At 41.7% G+C, this 10,167-nt stretch overlaps 1 protein-coding gene across 1 annotated transcript in view; it reads right to left on the bottom strand.

The window, feature by feature from the left end:
• Positions 1 to 3,034, bottom strand: part of LOC111628685 (DNA (cytosine-5)-methyltransferase 3A-like) — a 158,341-nt gene extending 155,307 nt beyond the window's left edge. The window contains exon 1 of the mRNA XM_023372514.1: positions 2,918 to 3,034. The gene's annotated coding sequence lies outside the window, so the exon portion shown is untranslated. The remainder of the gene's footprint in view (positions 1 to 2,917) is intronic.
• Between the last annotated feature and the right edge of the window lie 7,133 nt (positions 3,035 to 10,167).

The raw sequence follows: 10,167 nt of genomic DNA, 5'->3' as shown, positions 1-10,167 counted from the left end.
GTTTTATATGAATTCCATGTTGTACGAGTCACTTAGATTTTACAAATACGTGTGCCGGGCTGTGAACGGCTCACGTATTTGTAAAATCTAAGTGACTCGTACAACATGGAATTCATATAAAACAGAAAAATCAACAGTGTTATAAGGGGGTCGACTGGTATGCCAGAAGGGTTAAATTAACAAAGCGCATCAAAGAAAAGCGATTCTTTCCAAGGACTTTTATATATTTTTATTTTTATTTCGATTGTATTTAATGTATAATGTAAGATACTTTTATTTTTATGTAATCGTCGTCTTTGTTTTCACGTATATTTGTTAATTTTCGGGGGTAGACGTCGACTGTTCTTCCAGAATTTTATATTCTACTTCTAAAAATAAATGCGGTACAGTACATAATCGGTATAAATACGTTTGTTAATTACAAAATCGTTTTTTAACTCGTAAATTTAAATAATATTTCTTTAAGAAACAAGTTAATCTTTTCTTAAAAAGCATTATTGAAATTTCCCGAGTCAATAGAAAAAATGGCTTATAAAGAAAACAAAGTTATATTTTGTCGATCGTTCGTCTCTTATTTGGTCGCTCGTATGACCGGCGCCCAGTTAGCAGCAGCCCAGTCGACCGTCGCCCAAAATTCCGACCTCGTCGCTTTCACGAGTACAGTCGACCCCCCATAACACTGTCGATTTTTCCGTTTTATATGAATTCCATCTTGTAGGAGTCACTTAGATTTTACAAATATGTGTGCCGGGCTGGGAACGGCTCACGTATTTGTAAAATCTAAATGACTCGTAAAACATGGAATTCATATAAAACGGAAAAATCAACAGTGTTATAGGGGGGTTGACTGAAAAACAGCGCCGATAGAAGTACGTTATAACGAGGGAGAGAAGCTTTCATCCGGTCCGTAACTCATCGATCGGTCCGACTGGGATCGAACGGATTACCGAGGTTTTTCTCGATAAGGTGAGGGAAAAGGTCACGCGTGTCCAAAAGTGGAAGTCGTCCGGCAAAACCCCCTTAAAAGCGACACTTACGTAATCCGCGAGGACGCGTCATTTCCGCTTTTACGCCCCGATATCCGACGGTAAACAGAACGCGTGGCGGGTTATATTTAAACTCCGGCCCGTCCTCTTTTCCCAAAATATCGAAATTCGGGTAACCCGTTAACCGTTACGTAAGAGTTTCGTCATTTCCGGAAACCACTTTCCTAATTTTCGTCGTCGACCGCGCTCGGTCTCTTGGGAAGAAGAAGTAAACCCGACGTTGGAAATAATTATAAATCGAATAATATTTCGATTCGTCGGTCCTTGGCCTTTATTCTACATCGACTCGGGTCTAATCGATCGAGGAGGGTTTCTGAGATGTTCCCCCCCTTTCGCTTACCGATCGGAAGAGGGAAACCTTCCGACAGGAAGGCGAATTACATACATTATAATTTTCCCAGGCGTTATCTTTACCGTCCTAATTTTCAAGTACTGTATTTAATTACCGGTGCCGAGTCAAACTTTCCGAGCAACGACCATAAAAAGTTAAACCGAATATAAGCGAAGATCCCATTTGCGTAACGAGCGTGACGTTTCTGTCGCGCGACTATGAAAAATCGCTGTCGTGAGTTATAAACGCGCCGAGGAGCGAGAGAAACGAGTCGGGGAATATTAAAAACGTGTCCGAGTTTGTCGATAAATTACATTAGAACCCAAGCGACGAGTGGTAGCGAGAAAAAAAATACCTCCGACGGACGGGAGATACTTCTACGATTTGTATGCGCGTGGCCAATTACCGGGCCTTTTTTGGGCTCTCGAAAGGACCGGACACTAAAACAAATCTAGTTTTCGTCTTTCGCAGAATCCAATGGCTCTGCAAACGTTGTTCATTTCGTGCACGGGTGGCGATGTTTCCCCAGTAGCGGGTGTTAAAGGGGAGAAATTTCCTCGGCGCTCGTCTCCGACGACGGAAGCGGAGCGTTTCCTCGCCCGGTCGTCGCGCGCGGCGTTCCGGCTTCTCGAAAGCCTCCGGTGTCGGGTTCCGACGCGCGCCTCTTAATTCCTCCGTCGACTCCTTTCGTCGAAAGCCCCCATCGCTCCGTTCTCGTCCGGACAGAAATTTCTCTCCCGACGCGGCCGATCCCCGGGAAAAAGAAAAGAGATTATCGACCGGAACCGGAAGTCGCTTAATTACTATTGCCGGGAAGAGTATACCCGTTCCCGTTCCGCTCGCGCCTCCGCCCCTCGGTCCGAAAAGGAGGACGTGTTCCGTTCGGTCTTTAATTAACCGGAGGAAAACGCCGCTTCCCCACCGCCGAAAGAGGACGACGGAGGCCGATCGATGGGGACTTTTCTTCGGACGCGGCCACGCCCGTCTCGGACCGTTCCATGGCGTGGGGGGAGCGTCGGGGCCGACGACCCCGGCCGGCGCGTCCGACTACCACCGCGACTGCGCCGCATTTCCCGACGGAACGACGACCGGTTAATAACCGCTCGGACGGGGGCTCGGGCGGACGGGTCTCCGACGGCGATGGGGCCGGGACCGGCTCCTCCTCTTCCCCGGATCGGGTGGAAAGATGCTGACGAAACGAAAAGAAAAAAGTCGGGAGGACTGCACGTCACCCGGCGGAGGAAGGCGCGCGCGTGGAAAAAGAATGCCCCCGCCTCGGAACGCGCCGATCCGCCTAAAAGAGCGACGACCTTCGCGGACGGATCCGCGGCGCGGGTCCGAGAGAGGCCACCGCTTCGGACGACGGAGAGGCAAGGCGTCCGCGTCGCCCGCGGGTAGGAGTGGCCCGGGCCTCCGGTACGGTCCGGGGACGCTTTCCTTCCCGCGGGTCGGTCGACTCCGGATTCCCCGCCTCCCGTCCCTTCTTCGCCCCCCGCTGGGTTCCGCGGATTCCCCCCGCCGCCTTCGGAAAAAAACTCACCTCTGCCGCGTCCCACTCGGCGCGGGTCGTTTCCGGCCGTCCAGAACGAATCCCGACGGAGTCGCTGCGCCTGCGCCGCGCGTTGCCGTCGACGGCGGCGGTCGGGCCTCAGTGGCTCCCTCTGCCGGACGAAATCTTACCGACGAAAATTATCGGGTACTTCCCTCCGGCTAAGGCTTTAGCGGTCTCTCCCGAAAACCCCGACATTTTAGGGTCCGACGACCGGAAAAAATTTAAGACTACGTAAGATTTAACGCGGAAATTCCCGCAAAGAGCACTTTATCTTTTACCTTTCTGGTAATTATTCTTTTTGGTAATAATTACCGAAGAAGGCTGTACCCAACGTGGCTTAAATGTTCCTAAACAATTGTTGCAATTTACTATTTAACACTACAAACAATTTAAGATTGTTGAGGATTGCTTACGATGTCGACGTGGAAATTATCATTTTGCGGGATCTTTTCGATATTTAATTTAAAGTCGACGCAATTCCACTCGATTAACTTTTATTGCGCGTAAGGATCAGTTTTCCCCGTTACGTGGGGGGTTAACGTACAAAAATTTATATACCGATTGTTAGTTTTACGACGGTGTTATTGTAGAATTTTTAATAAATTAAACGATAAGAAATCACGTCTACTATTTTTCTAAGAAAATTAAGTCCGGACACAATCTACATGTATTAAATTCTACTCCGAAGACACTTCCGGGTATGTTACATTCTAAACACAACGTTTTAAGAATAAATGTCTTTTGTACAGTACCTATTTACATTTAGTCAAACATCAAATGGGTTAATATAATAGAATAATGGCAATTATCCTAAAACAAATAAGGCAAATGGAGTACGGTCGACCCCCCTATAACACTGTTGATTTTTCCGTTTTATATGAATTCCATGTTGTACGAGTCACTTAGATTTCGTACAACATGGCTCGTGACTCGTACAACATGGAACAAAGTGACTCGTACAACATGGAATTCATATAAAACGGAAAAATCAACAGTGTTATAGGGGGGTCGACTGGTACCTTCATTTCTCACACGTGCAAATGGAGTGAAATATCTATACTTGTTCTGTTCGATCCGTAAATTAAACTCTGTTATACTATATAAATTTAAACTTTGGGGGTTTTTCTGGTAATGGCTATCTCACGCATTTCCGAGACACCCGACTAATTTTAACTACGGGAATACGGTCCGAATCGTTCGTGTTCGGCTCCTTACTTAAACACCAATCAATTAAAACATCCGAACAAATAAGGTAATCGACTATTAATTTACTAACACGTGATGTAAAAGAATACACGTCCGGTATACCGCCGAGAATGGCCTACTTTTGCGTCACAGATTTATATCTATAATACGGCCGGAATATCATTTTTCTAAAACCAATGAGAATGATTTTTAATATAACTTATCGTATTCGTTGACCGATTTTACGTAAAACTTTTCCCTCAACCCCCAAACACAAAAATTGCTGTGTCGAACTTATCATACAGGAACACACATATGGCGAAGAGAATAGACTTTATTATTTCTGTACAAAGTGGTGGAAATGTATTTCGGGCTATTTGTCCCTCTTCTAATTCGTAAAATTATAAATTCTGTGTAAAATACATTAAACTTAACGTTTATTTATATTACATACGTGCAAAACTTGGAGAAAACAAAAATTGAAGGTTACCTGAAACAATATTTGCTCGTGACGCCTGGATAAAAGGTGTAGAATTAAAACCAAAACAACAAAGAACGAAAACGAGTTAAACTAAAATGAATTAAGAATTAAAAAAAAATTAAATAAATGCAATTAAAATGGGGTAAAAGGGATTGATTACCTGTGTGTAGTTAAAGATAAAAGTTGCTAAATTATTAAATTGTGAAACGAAAGGAACCAACCAAAAGGTTTACACCCCACAGTTTTATGTCCGTCTGTCTTTCCTTAATGTTGTGAAAGGAGTTAGATAAATGAAATCCGAGACCAGATATGAAAACCTTAGAGGAAAGAGGTCCCGATTATGCCAACAATTTTCCCTCGAAAGGTGTTAGATAGATGACCGGCACGACTCTATTGTTAAAGGAAAAGTATGATGTATGGGGACAAGCTACTACTAATGTACTGTACTGCACGCGCAGTGAAAAAATACGCACGCAATCTGTTTCCCGTATCGTCTCTCGCATTACGTTCGTATGTTTTCGGTGTTTTTTTTTCGGTTTATTTTTGGTGCATTTGGTTATTTATCTTGTGTTATTCGTCTATTTTTAGCAATTTCTTCCTGAAATTATTTTTCGTCGACAGCTTTTGGGCACCCCCCATACGTTTTGTATCCTTTAGTTGAAAATTTCCTAAAAGGAACTTTTTAAACCTCATATTTGACGTGTTAGAAGCTTAGGAGCTCTTCTCCGTGCATATTACGACTGTTTTTTTTTTTTATTTTCCTGGCTGTTATAACAGAGAAAAATATTGGCGATCCGGCAAAAAATGACCTCCCCCTGATTTTCTTTTCATTTTTGGACTTCGGACACCTTGAAATGTGGAAAAATTCAAAAATTCGGGGGTAATTTCTGTATGTATGGATGTTAGTGTGTGTGTGTGTGTGTGGAGGGGCACGATTTAGTTTACCCCCTTTGAAGCTTAATAACTTCTGTGATTTTTGTCGAAAATGTCTGAAATTTTGCAGGGAGGTTTGTGTATTAGGGGGTTTGATGCTATTAAATTTTGGTGGTTAAAGATATGGTGGGGATATAATATGGGACTTAATAATGATTTTACTCGTTATTAGCGTTCACAATTTTTTTTTAAATAAAACCCATTTCCTCAAAATTAAGCTTTTTGCCAGTTTATACTAATTAAAAATATAAAAAGTTTTTAAAATAAAATATTATAACAGATGGCGTCACACACGCAGTTTTAAATGTTGCCGGGAAAGTTGAGCAACTCTTTGTTGACATATTTTAATTTCCTTTGCAATGGCTTGATTTTATTCGTTTACGGCAGTGTTTCTCAACGGGGAGATGTCCCCCATGTGGGCGTCTTTCCATGTTGAGGGGGGCGATTAGTAACAATTTATATTTTGGGGGGCGANTTTTTCCACATCCTTCTCATCATCGATAATTTCCATTTTCGGACAGAAAACCAAAAAACATTTAAAAAAAAAATAACAAAATATTGGCAGATGTAACTACGTAACAGCTATCAATTGAAACATCTTTGCTCAGTTATAACTAGAGCCAAAAGTTTTCACCAGTTTTTGGACCTAAAATCGCCAATTTTTTACATTAAATTTACCAAAAAAAAAAATTGCCAGTTATTTATTTCAGAAACGAGTTAAAACAAATTACACTTAGATATTTCAAATAATCCTCGCTTAAACTATGACTTCAATCGCTCAATATCAATGAATATAACGAGAACGAATGTTCAACGTCGACTGCAACTAAAAGAGCATATTCGCTATTAACTTTATCACTTAAATTCATATCAAAAGACGTAAATTTGATAAGATCAGGATTGCTTGACAAAACTTTTTCCAAATTTTGAGAAAATATAAGATAACCAGAAATAATTTCTTTTGCATTTTCAATTAGTTCGGCTCGTTTAGTTACACCGAGTCCTTTTTCTTCCAGCGATATTATAATATTTGATAGCTCGATGAGATTAAGTTGATCAAATAATTCTTTCTTGAAGTTAACTTTCTTCTCTCGCAATAGTTTCTTCTAGCATTTGAATGAGATTTTTGTTTATAGTTCAAAATGAAGCACTCAACAGTATCAAAATTATCGACATAGTACTTTGCAGCGTTTAACCAAGAACCCCAGCGAGTGACAATTGGTTCTGGAGGAAGATTACAAACTCCAGTTGCATTCTTAAAATAATTCTGTCTTCTCTTGACTTCAAAAAAACGTCTTCATTTCTAATATAAGCGAATTTGCTAATTTGTACTCATTCCGAATCCTAAATGCAACGTTACGTAAAATGCGAGCGAGACACGTGACGTGACATACATTTGAAAAAATCAATGAATTTTTCTTAATCTCACTGCCTTCATCATGGATTTTGCTCGATCTGTCACTATTAACTTCGGTTTTCAATATTTTAAATCATTTGGCCACAATTTTCTAGACACGTTGAGTATACATTCTTGTATTATAATCAGGGCTGTGGAGTCGCGTAAAAATCTACCGACTCCAACTCCGACTGACTCTTCCTTACCATCCGACCCTGGCTAAAACACCAAAACTCCACGACTCCGACTCCACAGCCCTGATTATAATGTTGTCAACTGTTGAGTGAAATGTCACATCAATTAACATTGATTTTGATTTCTCGCCATTCAATTTTCCTACAAGCACGTTGACCACTTTACATTGCACTTTGTCACTAGTTTCGTCAACAATGAAATAGACATCACGTCCATTAATTTCGTCCTTCATTTTTTCTGTTACTGAGTTGAAGATAGTTTTTTTTTTATGTGCCCGCAGTGCTAAAAAAATAAATAACGCAATGAGACTTCAAATAAAATCATGCTTTTTTTTTGGTACGGCGAAATATATTGCCACCTAATTCCTTAATCACGGAATCAATTTTAAACTCAATTGACTTGTTTTCTAGACATTTTTGCACGAAGCACATGGGAAAATGACGATTTCGCCACCTATCGCCAAATTTGCCAGTTAGGGTGAAAATTGCCGATTTTCGCCAAAAAAAAATAAAAAAACTTAGTGATATCGAGATCGGATTTTTAATTTAATACTAATTGAAAGATGTTAATTCCAAGCGAATATAGCTGAGAAATTCGTCAAAAGCGAAAATTTTCGGCTGTAGCTATAACTACTTCGAGTATAAAAATACTTAAAAAATTATTCCGAACGTATTTGCGAGATCGGCCGAGACCTACGAAGGAGAAATATTCTTCCTATATCGTTTATTCAAAAAACAATAAGTTAAAAAGCCCGCTAAGAGGCAAAAAGAACCCGCTCTACTCCTGTGTCCCGTACGAGCTCTCGACGGTTCCACTCCTCCCTCTTTTACCTCGGAGGCTACCGACCGATCTTCCGCATCCGTAACGATATTACGCGTCCGTCCAACGTCCGTTCCTCACCTAGAAGGATCATTTCCGCCTTAAGTGTTCTCCAGAAGGCACCGGCTCCTCCGAAAGTCTCTTCCTTCGGATTAAAGTTTATCGGGTTTTTACATCGACCTTTCCTCTTTCTTTCCTCGATCCGAACTGACGCTTATCGAAAAAGTTGGGAAATCCTCGCCTACGTCACGTTCGCCTCCTCCGACGAAACCGACGCTCCGGTGTGAAAATCATCACCACCCACTCGTTCGGACCTTTATTATCCAAGTGTCATTTTTTTATTATTATTCTATCGACGAAAAATCGTATCGTCTTTCGGTTCGTTTCGGCTCGTTTTTGCAGCATCCGTCGCATCCTCTCTTAGCAGTTGCTTAAAGAGGATTCTCGAGGATTTTCACGGGGATAAAGTGCCGTCGGAATACTTCCGGGGTGAGCCGACGCCTTTCCGGCAGTATCTTTCGTAGAAGGAAAAATCCGACTATCTTAAGAATTTCGGGTACACGACAACTGGACGATAGTCAAGGGGACGACGGTTAATTATTGTACAAGTCGACCCCCTTATAACACTGTTGATTTTTCCGTTTTATATGAATTCCATGTTGTACGAGTCACTTAGATTTTACAAATACGTGTGCCGGGCTGTGAACGGCTCACGTATTTGTAAAATCTAAGTGACTCGTACAACATGGAATTCATATAAAACGGAAAAATCAACAGTGTTATAAGGGGGTCGACTTGTACAATAATTAACCGTCGTCCCCTTGACTATCGTCCAGTTGTCGTGTACCCGAAATTCTTAAGATAGTCGGATTTTTCCTTCTACGAAAGATACTGCCGGAAAGGCGTCGGCTCACCCCGGAAGTATTCCGACGGCACTTTATCCCCGTGAAAATCCTCGAGAATCCTCTTTAAGCAACTGCTAAGAGAGGATGCGACGGATGCTGCAAAAACGAGCCGAAACGAACCGAAAGACGATACGATTTTTCGTCGATAGAATAATAATAAAAAAATGACACTTGGATAATAAAGGTCCGAACGAGTGGGTGGTGATGATTTTCACACCGGAGCGTCGGTTTCGTCGGAGGAGGCGAACGTGACGTAGGCGAGGATTTCCCAACTTTTTCGATAAGCGTCAGTTCGGATCGAGGAAAGAAAGAGGAAAGGTCGATGTAAAAACCCGACAAACTTTAATCCGAAGGAAGAGACTTTCGGAGGAGCCGGTGCCTTCTGGAGAACACTTAAGGCGGAAATGATCCTTCTAGGTGAGGAACGGACGTTGGACGGACGCGTAATATCGTTACGGATGCGGAAGATCGGTCGGTAGCCTCCGAGGTAAAAGAGGGAGGAGTGGAACCGTCGAGAGCTCGTACGGGACACAGGAGTAGAGCGGGTTCTTTTTGCCTCTTAGCGGGCTTTTTAACTTATTGTTTTTTGAATAAACGATATAGGAAGAATATTTCTCCTTCGTAGGTCTCGGCCGATCTCGCAAATACGTTCGGAATAATTTTTTAAGTATTTTTATACTCGAAGTAGTTATAACTACAGCCGAAAATTTTCGCTTTTGACGAATTTCTCAGCTATATTCGCTTGGAATTAACATCTTTCAATTAGTATTAAATTAAAAATCCGATCTCGATATCACTAAGTTTTTTTATTTTTTTTTGGCGAAAATCGGCAATTTTCACCCTAACTGGCAAATTTGGCGATAGGTGGCGAAATCGTCATTTTCCCATGTGCTTCGTGCAAAAATGTCTAGAAAACAATAGTGATGTGCCGGATATCCGTATCCGTATCCGTATCCGCGGATATCCGAGGGAAAAAAAAGATCCGTATCCGTATCCGTATCCGTTACTTTTTAGCGGATCATTAACGGATCTTAATGAATTTCATTACTTATATGAAATTTTAAAGATAGGTAGCAATAGCACATTCGTCGTTTACTATCGTAAAATATTTCCATATTACACTACTAAACTTTTTTGTCGACGTTGTTTTTATTTTAATTTAACTCAACACTCTCCAAAAACACAAACGTAATCTACGCTATCTCGTGTCACACTAGCCACAAACCAGTGTTTCCCAACGTGGGGCCCACGCCCCACAGGGGGCAATTGGATTGCTAAGGAGGGCAATTCGAAAATGGACTTGTCCAGAGTTTAAGTTAACCGT

The sequence above is a fragment of the Centruroides sculpturatus genome, unplaced genomic scaffold (genome assembly GCF_000671375.1).
Source record: "Centruroides sculpturatus isolate CEXI.00-Female unplaced genomic scaffold, Cexi_2.0 scaffold30, whole genome shotgun sequence".
In the NCBI taxonomy this organism is placed as follows: domain Eukaryota; kingdom Metazoa; phylum Arthropoda; class Arachnida; order Scorpiones; family Buthidae; genus Centruroides; species Centruroides sculpturatus.
The sequence above is the reverse complement of the archived record's forward strand: the minus strand, read 5'-3'. Positions and strand labels throughout refer to the sequence as shown.